The following is a 19,801-nucleotide window of genomic DNA, read 5'->3' on the forward strand; positions in this document are numbered from 1 at the left end:
GAAGATAAAAAAAGGTATTATGATGCTAGCAACGAAGTTTGGAAGATTGTGGGGATGACTAGGACAAAGAAATATGAGGATCTCTATACCAACCTAAACACAAAAGAAGGCAAAAAAACCATTTATAGGATAACTAAGATGAGAGATAGGGAGAACATAGATTTTGATTAGGTGAGATCTATCAAGGGTGATGATGGAAGGGTGTTGGTAAGGGATGAAGACATTGAGAAAAGATGGGATGAGTATATCTGTGACTTACTAAATGGAGATAGGTCGCGTAGAGATGGCCCAGATGATTACATTATTCAACAAGGCACCACATGTCATAGATACTTACAAAAGGTTAGTGTGGCAGAAGTTAAACAAACCCTAAAAAAGATGAAAGCAAGCAAGACACCAAGTCCAAATGAGATTCCAATAGAAGTGTGGAAAACCATATGAGGTTGTGGGGTATTTTGGTTAACCAAGTTGTTTAACTTGATTATGATCTCAAGGAAGATGCAGATGAATGGAGAAGAAGTATTGTAGTCCCAATATACAAAAATAAAGCTGATATCCAAAGCAGCAATAATTATAGAAGCATAAAGCTAATGAGTCACATTGGAAGGTTATTGAAACCCGTTTGAGAAGAGATACTCATATCTCGGTGAACAAATTTGGCTCATTGAAAGATACAGAGATGGCAAGAAGGATCCCCATATGATCTTCATTGATCTGGAAAAAGCCTGTGATCGAGTCTCTAGAGATTTAATTTAGCAAGTTCCAGTGAAGAGAGGGGTGTGAAGTAAATATGTTTCTGTAATCAAAGATATGTATGAGGGCGACGTAGTGACTAGTGTGAGATCTGTGGGAGGTTAAAGCAAGGAATTTTCAATTATGATTGGGTTACAGTAGGGATCAGCCTTAAGCCCTTATCTATTTGCACTAATGATGGACGACCTAACCAAGAACATTCAAGACAAGGACACTTGGTGTATACTGATGATATCGTTTCAGTGGATGAGACAAAAGTAGGGATTAGGACCAAGTTAGAGTATGGAGACCAACCTTGGAAGTAAGAGGTTTTAAGATTAATAGAATGAAGATAGAGTATTTGACGTGTAATTTTAGTAATGCTATAATGGATACTGACATGGTGAGAATTGGGGAAAGAGAGATACCGCGAAGTGACTATTTTCGATATTTGGGGTCAATCATTAATAAGGAAGGTGACATATAGGATGACGTTTCATAGAAAATTAAAGTGGGTTGGATGAAGTGGAGAGGTGAATGTGGAGTACTATGTGATCGACGTATTCCTTTAAAGCATAAAAGAAAGTTTTATAGGATTGTTGTTCGACCAGCTATGTTGTATGGGGCAGAATGTTGGGCAGTTAAAAAGTGTCATACTAAGAAGCTTTATGTTGTAGAGATGACGATGTTAAGATGGATGTGTAGAAATAGTAGGAATGATAAAGTAACAAATGAGTCCATTAGAGCTGACTTGGGAGTTGCCCCGATCAACGACAAGCTCCAAAGGAGTCGGTTGAGGTGGTATGGTCATGTTCAACGGAGGCCTAGGGACGCTCCAATAAGGAGGAGTGATATGATCCCGATTGAAAGAGTTAAAAGAGCTAATTTTACGGGTAAAATACTACAACCATTCACAATAAGACACGTGGAGACGCAAGGATAGGAAACATGGACCGTAAGGTCTCTCACCTTACTTTCCCGATATGGAAGCCTTCTAAAATCCCTATAGCAAGGACATACACTCCAATATGGAAACTTAGAAGATCTACGTCATCGCTCCCCATTGGGGGAAGGAATCTCATCAATCTCTGAGATATAGAAGCTTGCCGAAAACAGACTCTCCAAGAATAAGTTCCTACTCTTATTAGGAATCTCCAATCAAGGCTACCATGCCATCAATATAAATAGAACTTCCCCCCAGGGGGCAAGGTATGTTACAACTACTGCTTTACACTTAGAGGAGATTACTTTGCTATTCCCTTCAGTTGCACTTGTAGCTACAGAAAGTCAGTTTTTGCTGCAACAGAGAAATTGTGAGGAAGGACATACATGGTCTAGGTCTTGTTCCAAGTATGACCTCAGATAGAGCCTATTGGAGGGCAAGGATCCATATATCAAACCCCATGTAGCTGAGTTTCTTCTAATTTGTCAGGTTGTGCCTCGTTCCTCTTACACCCATCTTTCATTTTTCTTTTATTTCTCAATCTTTCTTTTGACATTTGACATTTTTCTTTTCTCATCTTATCCCCTATCCCTCTTTTCCCCTTCTCTGGTTAGACTTCAATTTTCCCTATCTTATTTTGTTTGGATCCATGTAGCCGACCCCATTAAGTTGGGATAAGGCTGAGTTTGTTGTTGTTGTATCCAAGAATCTGATCCTCCTTATATTGGAGTGATAAAAATATAAGAAATAAAGTGTCAAATTACACATGATATTGGTAATTGAAATTGAAACAATATTTAAGAATTCTAACAAAAAAAAAAGAGCAAATTACTTAGACCTCCCCTGACCTTTCTGACAATTCAGGGAACCTCCCCTGCCCTTCTACAACTACTCAGACCTCCCCTACTTTTCAAACTTGGTTTTACTTAGCCCAAGTCCGTTAACGGTGTTAGTAAAATACCTGTTGTGACCAAAATGCCCTTACACATTTTCCTTTTTTCTTCTTCTTCTTGCCACTGCCACACCATGATCTCCATGCCTCAACTCACCCCCTCCATCTGCAAACTCCATCCCACACATTCTCTGGTCACTCCATCAGTATGTTTAATCCCTGCATTGCCATGAGAGATACTAGAATAGAGCAAGAGAGAGAGAGAGAAAGAACAGGCTCTCACTAGAAAAACCAAAAATTTTAGATGCTCTTGTTTTTCATTCTTAAATCTTTATGAGGATATTATAGAACTGGGCAATATGCTGGAATCCTTCTCTGCTTCAAAGTTGAATACATAATTGTTATCTTATTGTCACTAGTTTTTGGAGATTAAGGGACATAATATGAATAAATTGATGACAACTCCAGGTGAGTTTTGTCTTCCTTTTGATCTGCTTTTCAATTTTTCTCCTTAAAAAATAAATTACTTCCAAATTTTACAATTTGGTTGGAGATCTTTGGTCATTACATTTTAGTCAAAGACTCAAAGTTCGAGTTTCAATGAGTTTAACTTTTCCTTGAATCTCATTCTATTAACTGTATAGGTAATGGGGAGAATCTAAAGACGAGATTCCAAGATGAATATTTGACTGCCATGATTTAAACTGTAGGTTTACTATTGTTACTACTTACTGTAAGTCTGTAACCCTGATGCTGTGATTAATCAAGATTTTTCTTTGTTTCTATGTGTTGGTCAACTGGGTCAACTGAGGTTTGCTGGAGTGGTGTTGTCATTGTTGGCAATATTTTTATCCATATTGGTGATGCGGCAGTGGTATTTGATGAGTTGGAAGAGCTGAAATGGTCAAACAGTCACCTACACAGCTATAAGGGTATTTTGGTCATTTGGTAGGGTTACAAGGGTACCCGCACTTGAAGAATGTCATTTAACAGCATATTAAGTCCTTATATAGTGTTTTCCAAAGGGGTGAATTAGCAGGTGAAGGTTTCATATTGTTAAAGTTGTGATTTCACAGGTTCATGCAATGGCAATGACTTTAAGATCATTTTTGGAAGGTTTAATGGCAGTTTTGGGTGAAGTAGGCTTCACTAGAAATGAAATTCGTTGAGTCGTGGTTCCAACGCAACTGGTCTCATATCATTTCAGTGTCGGACGAGAAAGTTACAGATGTTTCCGTGTCAATGCGCAAAAACGGAGCGAATCTGGAATAGGCAAAAGGTTTTATACTTAGCCAAAATTTTTGGTTTTTTTTTTTTAAAGTGCTACTGTAGACAGACGTTTGCCATTGTTTTATAAAGTTACAGGATCATGGTGGCCGTTGGATGTTGTTCATCACGTCATTTTTTATTGATCCGAACTGGCACATCTCCATTGGCTAGTTCTATGGTATTTGGTACAGCTGCACTACATCGAATCAAGATCTCATTGAAACAAGGTAAAGAGAGCTGTATTCGTTTCTTCCGTCAGATTCTCGCACGAGCTCTCTGATTGGCTTGCCCTTGATGGTGCACGGTGCTACGCCATACACCATAACATAGTCCCTTGAAAGAGTTATACTCGGTTTTGGATTTTGAAATCTGTTTTGGGTAAGTGCTGTACAGCTGTCACCTTATTTTGGAAAGTGATCTCTCGGCCAATCTTGCTATGCAAGTCGTGCCTTGCCGATTGTCACAAATATTTCTAGATATTACATTTCCACCCTCCACTTGACATTTTTGGATCATCTAACTTTAGAAGGCAATATCTCTCTCATTCGGATTCCAAATCAATTGGCATTTTTTTTGAAATTGCATAATTTTTCAAGGAAAATACAGTGGAAATGTGAGAAACTATAGAAGTATGTCAGAAACATAAAAATAAAAAAAAAAACTGTGAAAAACCTTGATTGAACAATCGAAGATGCTGCTTTGAACATTGGAGGACGTGCACGACATCAGGAAGGCTTCAAGCAGTGGGTTGGTCACGGGATTACTCAAGGAGAGGTAATCTTTTGTTTCACAAGTCCTATTTGATATCTAGGGTTTGATTCATGTTGAAAGAATTCAAATTTTATTCATGTTATTGGGAGAGACTTGTAATTGAATTTTTATATTTATATTGTAATTCCATTCAAGTTGGGGCTTGATTGGATTGGGGTTGTAGCCCTAAATTTCGTTGTTGCGGAGTCAGAAGCAGGTGTTGTAGCACCTGGGCTATTGTAGTAGTCGAATTCGAGTTGAATATTTAAGGAAATACGAAACCCTTACGGGTATTCCTCCATGGATGTAGGCAGCTTAGCCGAACCACGTATACTTGGTGTACTGTGTGCTTGTTATTTTGTTTTCGTATTCTTGGAGTGTGTTTGCTGCAGAGTGGTGGTGCATTGTCTGGTAGACCTGGCCACACAGTGGTTGCGAGGTGGACGTGCATGTGTGATTGGTAATTACGGGACTGTCCCGACCAATCTTTGTGTGTGATTGTTATTGCTACGGGATTGAATTTGGAAGAATTTTTTAAGGCACTAATTCACCCCCCTCTCAGCGCACCTGGGATTATCACTATGGTGAAACTTTCTCCATACACATAACCGAACCCATCCCTCCACTGAACTTCAAAACCCATCTCTCTTTCTCTTCCATTAACTAAAATTCCATCATCATCGTGATCCACTCCCTTTCCAAAACCCCCAAAAACAAAACCCATTTTCCTCACTTCATTCTTTTCCCCTTAACTCAAAACCCCTCCCACCACTTCTTTCCATTTCCCTTCTCTGTGACTGCACAAGCCAATCCTTCGAAAAAAGATCACCGCTGCAGATTTTCGATGATAGGGTGAGGTGGGAGATCGATTAGATTTGCAGGTAAGGGTTTAGATTTGCAGATTCGGAATTTTTAGAAACAAAGAAGAAAAGTGGGGGAAAGAGAGGGTGGTTGGACGGCTGCTGTGAACAGGTAACCAAAAAAACAAAATGGTATTCAATATTGGATCCTTCTTATCTCTAATAATCAGTTTGACTTCAGATCTAAACTTGAAGAAATTCAAAAGCAACAAATAAAATCGCACAATATGGGTACCTTTGGTTGTAGAGGGAGTAGATTTGATTAGGACAAACATTAGCGAGCACAACAACACTGTTGAACGACATGGAAAGCATTACCGGAAAGGGAAGAGAGGAAATCCTTGAGAATCTCCTCTGGAGCAGAAAGGGAGGTTTCGGATGGTTACAGAGTAGATCGAAGCAATAGGCAAAAAAATGGAGTTTCATACCAACAGTTTTAAATTTCATTGCACTAGCCATTTCGATTCAGCGGTTCTTCTTCAAAACCATCTTCTTAATTTATTGGATCGAAATCACCATATATGCAAGATACCTGTTGCCTCTCCTTGCTATTGGACAAACCTGTAAAATCTTCAAGATGATTCATCACGTTTGAAGACTGCTTTCTTTTTTGGTTGTTGGATCCTTCTCATGGATCCTTCTTATGCTTGGATTGGGTTGCAGACGGGTGGGAGCAGGGTGGGTTTGCAAGAGGAAGAAAAAGAAGATGAGGAAGAAGAAGGGTTTGCTAGAGGAGGAAGTAGAGGAAGTAGCAATAGGGTAAATTCCTATAGATAAAATAGTAATATTTGGCAATTTTTTTAGGTTTTTCAAATTTATCGGTTACCTAGCATTAAAAAACTAACGAACTGGGGCTGAGTGAAGCCCAGTTTGAAAAGTAGGAAAGGTCTAAGTAGCTGTCAGCAGGAGAGGGGAGGTTATTTGAATTGTCAGAAAGGTCAGGGAGATCTAAGTAATTTGCTCCAAAAAAAAACTATCTAAGATTTACCATCTCACCCTCCCATCTAGAAAAGGTATGATCACCTCATTGTCCCCTTGTGTTGATGGTTGAGTTTGTTGAGCCTTCAGCGTTAGAGTATCCAAAGAGCCTAAATGGGTCCTAGGCATGGTTTCCAGAATGGGGAATCGGTAGATCCGGATTGGAATTGGCTAACACCGATCCCGGTTCCTACCTATCTTAATTGTTATTAATTGAATCGAAATTGAACCAGATCGGATCGGCAGATTCCTAGTTATTTTCTTCGTATTTCAACTTGGATTGGACCCATTCATGAGCCAATTCCCAATTCCAAAGTTGATCTCATTTTCACCCCAAAATGGTTTAGAATCAAATGGCCTACTCGAGCAAACCGATTCAAGCCGATTCTGATTCGAATGGGCTTTGATCGACTCAATCCTCAATTCCGGTCAACCACCACCAAAACCAAAGGTGAAAGTGATGCAAATGCTCAATGACAAGTTTTAGATGAGTTTTTTAAACAAATGAAGATTCAAAATACTTCTTAATAGTTGTTTAAATGCAAAAGAAGTTCCATAATAGTTTCTACAGTTTGGAGACTATGTCTCCCATTGAATGTTTCTTATTCTCTTCATTTCTTAGAGATTAAATAGTCTCAATGTTTTATTCAATTCTTAAAGTTTCCAATTAAGTCCTCCTCTCAAAGTGTTTGTTTGAGTTAAAAAATTACCGCAAGCGTACGGGTCAATCGTAGCTACGGGTCGAACACGAGGAGATATACGCCATTCTATTTAACTAACTTAAAAGTAATGCAAAGTGAATCAGATTAAAGTGTTAAATTAAACTAATTAAACTAATGAAAATTAATGCATCCTAACTCATAAGCCTCTAACAAAATTAAGGGATTAAATTGTCATCTTAACACATGAGCATCTAACCTATCAAACTAACGCAAATTGGAACGAATTGGAAGGAATAAAAATAGAATGCAGCCACACTTCACAACCACATAAACAAAATAACCACATAAAGGGAAAAAAAAATAAAAGAAATAGAGGGAGAAGAAGAAGAATAGAGAGAGAGAGAGAGAGAGAGAGAGAATGAGATGGAGGAGAGGTAGCATGAGATTGAGAGTTTAGAGAATGCAAACCTAGATGTGCTTGAACCGGATTAATTGAAGAAACTTGAATGAATACTTGCATGAACTTATCATGGCCTTCTCTTCTAAATCTCCAAGTCTTGTCATCAACATAGGAGCTTAGACTAGGAAGCTTTAAACTAAAACTATTACAACCATATTGAAGACATTAAAGCATGAACTAATCCTATTACAACCATTAATTAATCTTATGAAAGCAAAATTAAGAACTTGAAAGAACTAATCTTATGAAATCAAACTAAGAACTAAAGTCAAAAATAGGAGAAGAAGAAAAAATTTCACTAAGTGAATGAACTAAAAATTACACTAAAAACTGAATTAAAATTGAACTAGAAACTAACTAAAAAACTAACTTGTTACAATCCAAAGGGCAAAGGGTATTTATAAAGGGAAGAGAGGAGAAGAGAGAAGAAGGAAGCGTAGGAGAAATATTTTCTAAGAAAAGAGAATATTCTCTTCTCCTTCCTCTTTTACAATGCCTTGAATCCTAAGAACAAAAAAAAAAAAATAGAAAAAGAAGAAGAAGATTGTTTACATAGGCCTTCTATTTCTAGAAAAGTAAACGTCCAATTCTAACAAGTGCTTTCTTTTCTTTGTAGATATCTTCTCCAAGCAATAAAATCAAAGCATCTTTGATTTTTCAACCTTCCATAGATGAGAAAATATCTTTTAAAATAAATCTATCCCAAGTAGAATTTCAGAAATGCCCTTAGAAAGTTGGAGGAGAGAGAGAGTGATGACTAGGATTTCACTCATAATTAATGAAATGCCAAATCTGTCCTTCAAAAAACGTGGAGCATGGAGTGGTTATATAGGTCTCACCATTGTGTTCCTTGCGAAAAATCACCCAAAATAGGCCCAAATTTCGTCCAATTTGGAGTTGGGGAGCCCAAGATATCTCAAGTTGAAGTTGGACTGTCTAGAGCCCTCCAAATGGAATCTTTCGGGTATAGGAAAGTAATTTCTGATAATTGCGTTAAGGCCCCTAGAATCCAAACTTCCACTTCACTTTGTCTCCAACCAACTGTCAATAATTACAAATAAACCCTTATAGACCATTTTCGCGCGTCATTACGAAAACGGCCGTAACTTCTTCGGTTCAACTCGAAATCAAGTGTCGTTTGAACCGTTGCAAAGCTGACTCGATGGGCTACGCATCCATACTATTAACACCTCTAAAAAGCTTAAAAACATTTCCTTAGCATCATCTCCTCCATTTTCACAAGAATTCACCTAAAACCTGAAAAGCACAAGAAAGCACCGAGTAACTCTGTCCAATGTGGTAAAATATATGCTTTATGCCCTAAGATTTTACACATAAATGTGCTCATCAGATTCCCCCACACTTGAACGTTACTTGTCCTCAAGTAAAGCAAAAGAAAAACTAACCTAGAATGCAAAAAATTCTAACTCACTTTCGTAGGAATCACGGTTGCACTTAGCATGTGCAACAAGCCTTTAAACCCCTAGGTTACCCCTAGTGGACGAGTTGTGTCTCGTGAGTGTTTGCAGTGAATATACACCCAAAATTCAATTGTAAATGAATGATGTAAATTTTAATCATGGCATAAGTAGGACAGTGCACATAATCCCAAAAAGTGCTCAACTAAAGATCAAGGAACCCAAGGTTCCCCCACACTTGAATTTTATCACCCCACATCAATTCAAGTAACAAGTATGCATCAAATTCAAGGGATCTCCTCATATTTTCTGAACACTACTCACCTTCAAGTAAACCCCCCATAGCATCGATGGAACCAAAAACTTAGGCATTGAGTATTGTTGACCATACTTTTTTTTTTTTTTCAGGCATTAAGGCAAAAGTTTTTTTTTTTCTCAACCACAAACTCGATTTCTACTCTACTACTGTTCTCTGAATGACATGGTGGAGCATACACCAGACACCCAAATACTTGGTAGCTTCGCTTTTTGCATATATCCATAAGACATTGAGACATTGATGCAAGAGTTTTTTTTTTTTTTTTTGAGTTTCCTTCCAAGGAATTTCGATCAAGTCACCCTGCTTCATGAGGCACAGTGCCCTGTCTAGTTCCAAGGAATTCCACTTTCCTTTCTGTTTCTTTTTTTTTTTTTTTTTTCTTTCACTTCCACTTTCATGCCTTGCCTTGCCACAAACAAATTGATCTCAACTACTAGCCAAAAGATCAAAGGGTCCATAAAACACCTAGAGGAATCTAGCCATCAAATGAAATAACGCTCATATTTTTCAGCTCAATTCCCATCACCGGATACATACCAACTACTGTCCTTGAAAACTTGAAAAGGGATTTTTTATTATTTCGCATGCTAGGACACCTAATTCCCTCTCTCTCTCGTTTTGCAATCAAAGAGACATGCACAAAACCAAACTATTGTCACAATCAAAATTCACCAATTAAACCCAACATCCCCCCCCCACTTAATTCAAGCAGTGTCCTCAATGCATGCATAAAAGAAAGAATAAGGACAAGGGAGGAGATGAAGGGGCTTACCAGATATAATCAACAAAGAGGATCATAAAGAGTCATGAGCTCTACAAAAAGTGTTAGGAGCAGCAACAGAAATCTCAATCCATGGCCAGTAAATGGAGAAATAGCTTCAAACCCAGAAAACACTTGACCATGAATTTTAGTAAAACGAGAAATAATATAGAAGCTAAGCACAACTGAGAAATATCCAATAGAAAAATCTGTCCTCATGGGACAGTAGAAAATGAAGGCACTAAAACTCAGGCCATAAATCCGTCCCTTCTCTCCCGTTTGCAATGTAGAACGCATGTCATTATCGTAAAAATCAACCAAGAATGGATCACAATAAGCATAAAAAAGATTATGAATAACCTCATCAAAATAATCATAAAAAATGGGAGGTTTACTCAAATCAATCCTAGCAATAAAACTATCCGCTTTTTGCAGAACTTGGTTTGCTAAATAAGGATCATGGAAATATGCTTGAAAGGCATTATGACTAACATTGTCTTCCTCAATAAAATCATCAAACCTAAGAGGTTTGGACAAATCAACATGTGACACAATGGAATCCTCAAAATGACAATTATCTAAGTTTTCCAAAGAGAAAGGGGGAGATCGAATTTCTTGGGTTTCTATGTTATCATGAAAATTTGATTCTAAATTAATAAATTCACTAGGCTCACTAAAATCAAAAATTTCAGGCAAAAGGTGGACTTCCCCAGGTAGCTCATCAAACCTCGCTTCACTAATATCTTTAGGAGACTCAATCTCAACAAATAAATCATCATGAAAAGCATCTTGTTGGGAGTGACTCTCATTAACCTCAAATTGGGGTGGTGGACTTTCAATATCATTAAATTGGGGATGGGGTGATTCATTCTGAATAGGAATTTGGTAACATAAACTAGGTTCAAGCTGACTAGGTAATGTACCCATTTCCTCCTCCTATAACATGGTGATCAGTTGAGAGAGTTGTTTCTCCATGATATTGTGGTTTGTTGTGAGAAGGACTATGTTCCTCTCAAGCTCACTCAGTCTGGCCTCCTCACCCATGTTCTGAAATTCAGGGGGTTGGTGATATGGTTCAAGGAGAGGTGGCCCATTGAGATTCAATGGAGGGTTGGGCATTGGAGGACAAAACTGACCATGATATTGGAAATTGGGTGGTCCAGCTTGGTTATTCCATTGATCACACGAGAAATAGGGATGATCACTCCACCCATGATTGTAAGTGCCAAAAGAATTGTATTGAAATTGAGGGCTCACATTCTCATCACCATAGCTACCCCCATTAAGATTAGGGCATCCTTCCATAACATGGATTGTCTGGGGATGTGACCAATCAAAATTTCTCGAAAACCCATAGTTGGGTTGGGGAGCAAAATTGTACTGGGGTAGGGCAAAATTGTTCTCTATCTCACTACTTTTGGCTTCCCTAACCTGTTTAAGCATTTCCTCCAAAATCATGGTTGCCTTAGCATAGTTCCATCTTTCCCCCAAAGTCATATATGGAAGTGTATCTCCCATTATTCTAAATTAACCACCTATCCCAAATTGAGGTCTCCCATAAAAAAATGTTTAAAGAAAAATAAAAGACTAAAAAAAAAAAATACTAAAAACAAGAAGGAGCCCAAGGTAGATAGTGCATCTATCCCTCAAAAATAGAAACAATGGTTCCAAAGCTGTAAGGTTGTCATATAGGTTGACAGCAAGGGAACCCGTATAATCTTCACCAGCCACCTACGGGCGACTCCAAATGGATTCTGATGTAGGGTAGAGGACTACTATACGTTTATGTTTCCAACGCTCTCACTATGTCGTTTTCCTGTTATCAAGAGTGGTCACCTCCAAAGATAAGTCACATGCCAATCCAAACCACCCAACGAATCAAGGAGCACCAAGATTGGCTGGGTTTGGGCATATGAAGGACTTTAGATTGGGCGCACACTATTTGAAATAGAAGAGAAACAAGAGAAAGAGAAGAAACTAAAGCACTTCGAATTACTTAAAAATCAAAAAAATAAAGTGGTCAATAATCTCCCCGGCAACGAAGCCAAAAACTTGTTTGAGTTAAAAAATTATAGCAACCGTACGAGTCAATCGTAGCTACGGGTGAACACGAGGAGATATACGCCAGTCTATTTAACTAACTTAAAAATAATACAAAGTGAATCAGATTAAAGTGTTAAATTAAACTAATTAAACTAATGAAAATTAATGCATCCTAACTCATAAGCATCTAACAAAATTAAGGGATTAAATTGACGTCCTAACACATGAGCATCTAACCTATCAAATTAACGCAAATTGGAACGAATTGAAAGGAATAAAAATAGAATGCAGCCACACTTCACAACCACATAAACAAAATAACCACATAAAGGAGAAAAAAAATAAAAGAAATAGAGGGAGACGAAGAAGAATAGAGAGAGAGAGAGAGAGAGAGAGAGAGAGAGAGAATGAGATGGAGGAGAGGGAGAATGAGATTGAGAGTTTAGAGAATGCAAATCTAGATGTGCTTGAACCGGATTAATTGAAGAAGCTTGAATGAATACTTGCATGAACTTACCATGGCCTCCTCTTCTAAATCTCCAAGTCTTGTCATCAACATAGGAGCTTAAACTAGGAAGCTTTAAACTAAAACTATTACAATCATATTGAAGACATTAAAGCATAAACTAATCCTATTACAACCATTAACTAATCTTATGAAAGCAAAATTAAGAACTTGAAAGAACTAATCTTATGAAATCAAACTAAGAACTAAAGTCAAAAATAGGAGAAGAAGAGAAAATTTCACTAAGTGAATGAACTAAAAATTACACTAAAAACTGAATTAAAATTGAACTAGAAACTAACTAAAAAACTAACTTGTTACAACCCAAAGGGCAAGGGGTATTTATAAGGGGAAGAGAGGAGAATAGAGAAGAGAGAAGAAGGAAGTGTAGGAGAAATATTCCCTAAGAAAAGAGAATATTCTCTTCTCCTTCCTCTTTTACAATGCCTTGAATCCTAAGAACGAAAAAAAAAAAAAAAAAAAAAAAGAAGAAGAAGAAAAGATTGTTTACATAGACCTTCTATTTCTAGAAAAATAAACTTTCAATTCTAACAAGTGCTTTTTTTTCTTTGTAGATATCTTCTCCAAGCAATAAAATCAAAGCATCTTTGATTTTTCAATCTTCCATAGATGAGAAAATATCTTTTAAAATAAATCTATCCCAAGTAGAATTTCAGAAGTGCCCTTAGAAAGTTGGAGGAGAGAGAGAGTGATGACTAGGATTTCACTCATAATTAATGAAATGCCAAATCTGTCCTTCAAAAAATGTGGAGCATGGAGTGGTTATATAGACCTCACCATTGTGTTCCTTGCGAAAAATCACCCAAAATAAGCCCAAATTTCGTCCAATTCGGAGTTGGAGAACCCAGGATATCTCAAGTTGAAGTTGGACTGTCCAGAGCCCTCCAAATGGAATCTTTCGGGTACATGAAAGTAACTTTTGATAATTGCATTAAGGCCCCTAGAATCCAAAATTCCGCTTCACTTTGTCCCCAGCCAACTATCAATAATTACAAATAAACCCCTATAGACCATTTTCCCGCGTCGTTACGAAAACGGCCGTAACTTCTTCGTTTCAACTCGGAATCAAGTGTTGTTTGAACCGTTGCAAAGCTGACTCGATGGGCTACGCATCCATACTATTAGCACCTCTAAAAAGCTTAAAAACATTTTCTTAGCATCATCTTCTCCATTTTCATAAGAATTCACCTAAAACCTGAAAAGCACAAGAAAATACCAAGCAACTCTGTCCAATGTGGTAAAATGTATGCTTTATGCCCTAAGATTTTACATATAAATCTGCTCATCAATGTCTTTCTACCAATATAAGTAGAGGGGGAATTTAACCTTTTAAGCATCAATCATGTCTCTCTTGAACTATTCGTATGTATGTTCTTGCTCTTCTTTGGTTTTGAGTTTGAAAGTGATATTATTGTAAGTGTTATCTTTATAGTTTGAGCACAATCCTATAGTATTCGAAGGGGTCTAGTAGTTGAGTGCATAATTACTAAGAGAGTCAGTAGGGTTGTTTTATCTTGGAAGTTGATTTGCAATACTCTCGGACATTTATTGTCTTAAAGACAGTGTCAACTACACAACTCAGTCCATCAATCTTTCTAGCAATTTTTTGTTAAAGGTTTCCGGAAAAAATCAGTGCAAGAGATAGTTTGAGACAACAGATAGGATTGATCTCTCATATAATACCAACATATCTTCTGAATGACATGAGTCCAGATAATGACTGAGTACATTGTTATTGGTGAAGCCTGATTTCTGTACTTTTTAGATTACGGCTTCTCTATATATTGTTCTTTTCTTTAGAAAATCAGTAAATTTAGGGTTTGTAATATTTCAGAGATAGTCAAATCCATTTTGTTGCTTGGTATGTAAATCTTCTGTGTTGTGTATTTGTGTATTGCTTCTTCTCTTTCATTTTTCGTTTTCTTCTGCAAATCGCCACTTCTGGGCATTGTTTCTTAACATACAGGGTGAGGGTGGAGAATTGGAAAAACAATACTACCATGCATGGTTCAACCCCAAGAACCCAAGTAGTGTTGGTAGTCTTCTTCCTTGTCGCCCTCTCATTCCTGTGTAATTTCTGCAACTGCGCCCTCTACAACATTTGCTCCAACACAACTCTCTACTCTTACAGCAGCACTTACCAGTCCAACCTCAACACCCTCCTCTCTTCTCTCGCCTCAAATGCCAACTCCAACAACAACGCCTACCGGAACGCCACCGTTGGCCAGAGCCCCAACACCGTTTACGGCCTCTACTATTGCAGAGGTGACGTTGCCCACGATGTGTGCAGGGATTGTGTCAACAACGCTGCTTGGGAGATCGTCCAGAAATGCCCGGACCGAAAAGTTGGATACATTTGGTACAACGAGTGTATGTTGCGGTACTCCAACCAGTCCTCCTTCTCCATTGTCTCCGAATCCCCTAATTTCACCCGGTGGACTACGGAGTACATCTCTGATGCAACTCAGTTTAATAAACTCGTGGCAAATACCATGAACAAGGTCACCACTACAGCTGCTACCAATTCAGAGAGATTCGCTGCTCAAGAAGCTAATTTCACGCAATCTCAGATTCTGTATTGTCTTGCGCAGTGCAGCCTGGATTTAGAAGCGAATGACTGTTACAGGTGCCTAGTGGGTGCTATTGCTGATCTTCCCAGTTGCTGTAGCGGCAAGATAGGTGGAAGGGTTGTCAATCCCAGTTGTAATATTAGGTATGAGATGTACCTTTTCTACCGAGTTACACTGTCTCCTTCCCCTCCAAATAGCAGCACTGCCAGTCAAGGTGAGCCACTTGAGCTTTAAATTTTGATTATACTATAAGGAGCTAATATTAGATTTATAATTCAGTTCACTTTGATATCCTAAAACAGGGGAGTGGTATTTAGGAAAATCATCCACGAAAATAGTTGCCATTGCTGTTCTGGTTGCTGGGGCAGGAGTAATTCTTTTCTCTGTTCTCTTGTATTGTCTGCTAATTTGGAAGATAAAGGTGGATCCATCAAAGGAGAATGGTATGAAGCTTTGGCATTTTTTATCTACTTTGAAAAACTCTGAATTTGATCTTATATCTTGGTCCTATTGGGGAGGTTTATTTGTTCATTCATTTTGTTCAAAAGTCAAAACTTCGTTTATTTCCTCTTGTGGCTTAATTCAGGGACATCTTGCATAGGTGAGAACACAAGTAGAAGTGCAGGATTATTGCAATTTGATTTCAGTACAGTCCTTGCATCCACAAATAACTTTGCAAATGTTAATAAGATTGGTGAAGGAGGATTTGGTGAAGTTTTCAAGGTAGAAAAAGAAGTCACAAACATATAGTAATCAAAACTAGAATTCTTGTATGTCAAATTTCATTTTGCCATGGAATAGAAACCTGATTTGCTAATGAAGCTTGAGAGATTTATTAATCACTTGTAATTTGTCTTCAGGGTAAGCTTCCTAATGGACAAGAAATTTCTGTGAACAGGCTCTCAAGAAACTCTGGGCAAGGTGCAGAGGAATTCAAGAATGAGGTTGTGATAGTAGCAAAGCTTCAACACCGGAATCTGGTCAAGCTCTTAGGATTTTGGTTGGAGGGAGGGGAAAAGATACTCATCTATGAAATTGTACCAAACAAAAGCCTTGACTACTTCCTATTTGGTTTGCTCCACACCTTCTCTCTCTCTCTCTCTCTCTCTCTCGTGGTGGGAGGATGGGGGGAATTGTTTTGTTATGGAAATTTCCATGAATTGAACATCCCAATTTTCTGTGAAGTTTGAAAGTAAAACTGACACATACTTTCTCCTCCAATTCCTTCTAGTCGAGCCTCCTGATCTGTCATTATACCTCGAGAAGTTGAAAGAATTACAATCCCTATTCCACCTAATATCCTAAGAATTCGTTGATAATTAGAATAGATTCGTAATCAGGATCATCTAATACGTTTTAAAATAGTTCTATATGGCCCCTTCCTATTCCTTCTAGGTGACAAGGTTGAAACCAAGAAATATTTGTTGTTTTCCCGGTGTTTCCTCATGTTTTCGATAAAACCTTCTCGTAGAAGTATTTTAACAATGTTTTCAATGATATTATTGGATGCTATTCGAACTGTTCCTTTTTTATTCATGTTAGCATTTCGTATAGAAGTTATTATATTGGCAATAATGTCTCCATCCATGAAAAACTATAATTGTTGGTGCCCCGAGTTTTGACATAATCAACATGCTCTATTTTTATTATTTATGGATATGATGCATTTTTAAAAGTATATGCGTGAGACAATCTACTAAGTTAATTAATATATTACAGATATCTTATTCAACACTATATCTAGAATTTAGATTCTATTCTTATATATTTATATTATTATTATATTATAGTCCTAACACTTCATCCTCTTGTCCACACACCAATCTTTCTTTTTCAATTTTTTTCTTTTGGGTAAATTACACTCCAATTATTCATATGATAAATTATTTGGAACCTTTGTTTTTTTTCTAAATTCTGACTTTACATTTCATTTGGATGAGCACAGATCCTGAGCAATATATGCAGTTAGATTGGCAGAGATGTTACAAGATCATAAGAGGGATTATTCGAGGACTCCTTTATCTTCATGAAGATTCCCGCCTTCGAATTATTCATAGAGATCTTAAAGCCAGCAACATCTAGTTAGATGAGGAAATGAACCCTAAGATTTCAGACTTTAGGATGGCAAAAAATTTTGGTGTGGACCAAATTCGAGCAAATACAAACAGAATAGTTGGGACTTAGTAAGATTCAGAACCATATTCCTCCTCATGATTATGATCAGAGAAAGCATTTTGACGCATTCCAATTTTCTAAACTCTAATTGAATAGTATTTTTTTTTTTTCTTTTCCTCCCAGAAGAAAACGTTGGCTACCATTTGTAGGTCCTCCAAGGCCTGTTGAGGAAATATTTATTTTCGCTTTGGCAGTGAAAGCTATACAAAGCATCTAGTGAAAATTAACTGAGGAGAACCTCAATCTAGTAGATTCTCTATTGTTACCTTTAGTTGCTTAAATCATCTTATAATAACTTCTTGCAGTGGTTACATGTCTCTGGAGTATGCAAAGCATGGGCAGTTCTCAGTCAAATCAGATATGTTCAACTTTGGTGTATTAGTTTTGGACATTCTAACTGGAAAGAGGAACAGTAGTTTCTATCAAACAGACTATGCTGAAGACCTTTTAAGCTATGTAAGTATGGATGTCTACAATCCTTTTCCCTTCATCGTTGTAGATTGCTACTATCTACTGGACCATTATTAGGACCTTCAGTTTGTCTGAAGAACCTAATAATTACTTATATGGATCAATTGTTGCAGGCATGAAGACGTTGGAATGCAGGAAGAGCCTTTGAGTTGATTGATCCAATTATGAGAGAAAATTGTTCAATAAGAAGTTATGAGATGCATTAATATTGGGTTATTGTGTGTTCAAGAAGATGTAGCTGACAGACCCACCATGGCATCTATAGCCTTGGTGTTGAGCAGCTTCTCAGTTACTCTCCCTTAACCCTCACGACCAGCTTTTTTTGTTCAGAAGCAAAATGGAATAAGGTATACTTATAGTAGGGAAAGAAATGCAAGAAGCTGAATCAGATCAATCTAGAAGAAGATCGATACCATTGTCTGTCAATGAAGTGTCGATCACCGACTTAGAGCCCCGATAATGTGAGTGGATTAAGAGTAATGAAGAATAAATGTATACTAGTCATCAAGTAAGGTTGGATTGTGTAACATTTAGTGTATTCCTTGAATGGAAATAATTAATTCAATGAAGCAAGTGAAGGGAGATCACATATTTGTAGAAAGAATGAAAAGAGCTTAGTAACTGACAAAGTAAAGGACTTAGTCACAAAAAGGATGGATAAATGATGAAAGTGTGAAATAGAAATACCAGTTTAGACTTTGAAGTTGGGACAATCTTTACCCCCATGGAATGAAAAACAAATTGCCTTCAAAGCCATAGCACGAGTAGTGTGTTAATGGATAAGTTATAACAATTTGGATCCTCTACTGTCGATATGCTTGTAAATTGCAACCTATTTATTAGCAATTTGAATGAAGGAATGATACGTAGAATTTTGCTAAAAATTTCTCTCATTATCGAGGGCGAGGCAGGACTTCCTCGTTAGAACTCAACCCCTATTTCTTCTTCATCAATCGTGTTGAACTTATCTTTCCATCTCTCTCTTCTCTTAAAAGTTCTACATCATAGGTAACAAAAGAGGAACCACGTACTGCAACAAGCTCGGGTTGCGCTGGGCTTTATAGAACCTTAGCCCAATCCTAAGTCCCCTTAGTTGGGCCAATACCCCACCCGACCTTGACTCAGGGCCAAAAAAATCCAACCCTGACCCCCCTTCAGGGTCGGGCCAGGTTGACCCTGATTGGCACTAATTATGAAGAGTGGAAGGAAATGCATGGACTAACATGGGCTGGGGAGAAAATTATCAATTTTACGAAAAATAACACTGTAATAAAATGTATTATATTACTTATTGTCTTCATATATAATATATTATATAACAAAATATGGATGACGTTTAAAGTTTATAATATATATAATATATATATCAATATATATTTTATAGTATAACTTAAAATAGGATCGGGCCGGGCTTAGCCCGAGGCTTCATCCCTAACCCAACCCAACCCTGACTTACGGCCAGAAATCTCTAGCCCTGACTCGCCCTGAGGGCCAAATATCTCAGTCCAGGCCCTGTTCGGGCTCAAGGCGGGTTCAGGTAGACGGGGCCAAATTTGCACCCCTAGTACATACCACAAGCATTGAGTGCATTCCCAGGTTATCAAAGTTTAGAAGTTTATTTGTAATGATTGTCAACTTTTTATTAGATTTAGTTTATAATCATTAAGCATGAAACAATTGGTTAACAGAGTCGAAGTTTATTTCCTATGTATGCAGTATTTTATGTTAACAACCATGTGAAATATTAATGTCACAAGGGTCTTTAATTTTCCAAACATCATAAGAAATCTATTCTACCACATAGTCAGATAATGTGTCCGTTTCCAAGTATTGTATAGAGAGGACATGGTCTAGATTAGTCATGTGTGAAATTTCAGAGTCCAATTCAATCAAATACCCCTTGTAATAGCATGCATCTCATGTATGTCTGTATATGTACTAGTATTATTACTATACATTCTCCCAATTTGGAG

General features: G+C 37.5%; 1 pseudogene; it reads left to right on the forward strand.

Moving 5' to 3' along the window:
* LOC122655337 overlaps positions 1-18,392 on the forward strand; it is a 28,216-nt pseudogene extending 9,824 nt beyond the window's left edge.
* Positions 18,393-19,801: the final 1,409 nt, after the last annotated feature.

Source organism: Telopea speciosissima, chromosome 3, assembly GCF_018873765.1.
Source record: "Telopea speciosissima isolate NSW1024214 ecotype Mountain lineage chromosome 3, Tspe_v1, whole genome shotgun sequence".
Lineage (NCBI taxonomy): Eukaryota > Viridiplantae > Streptophyta > Magnoliopsida > Proteales > Proteaceae > Telopea > Telopea speciosissima.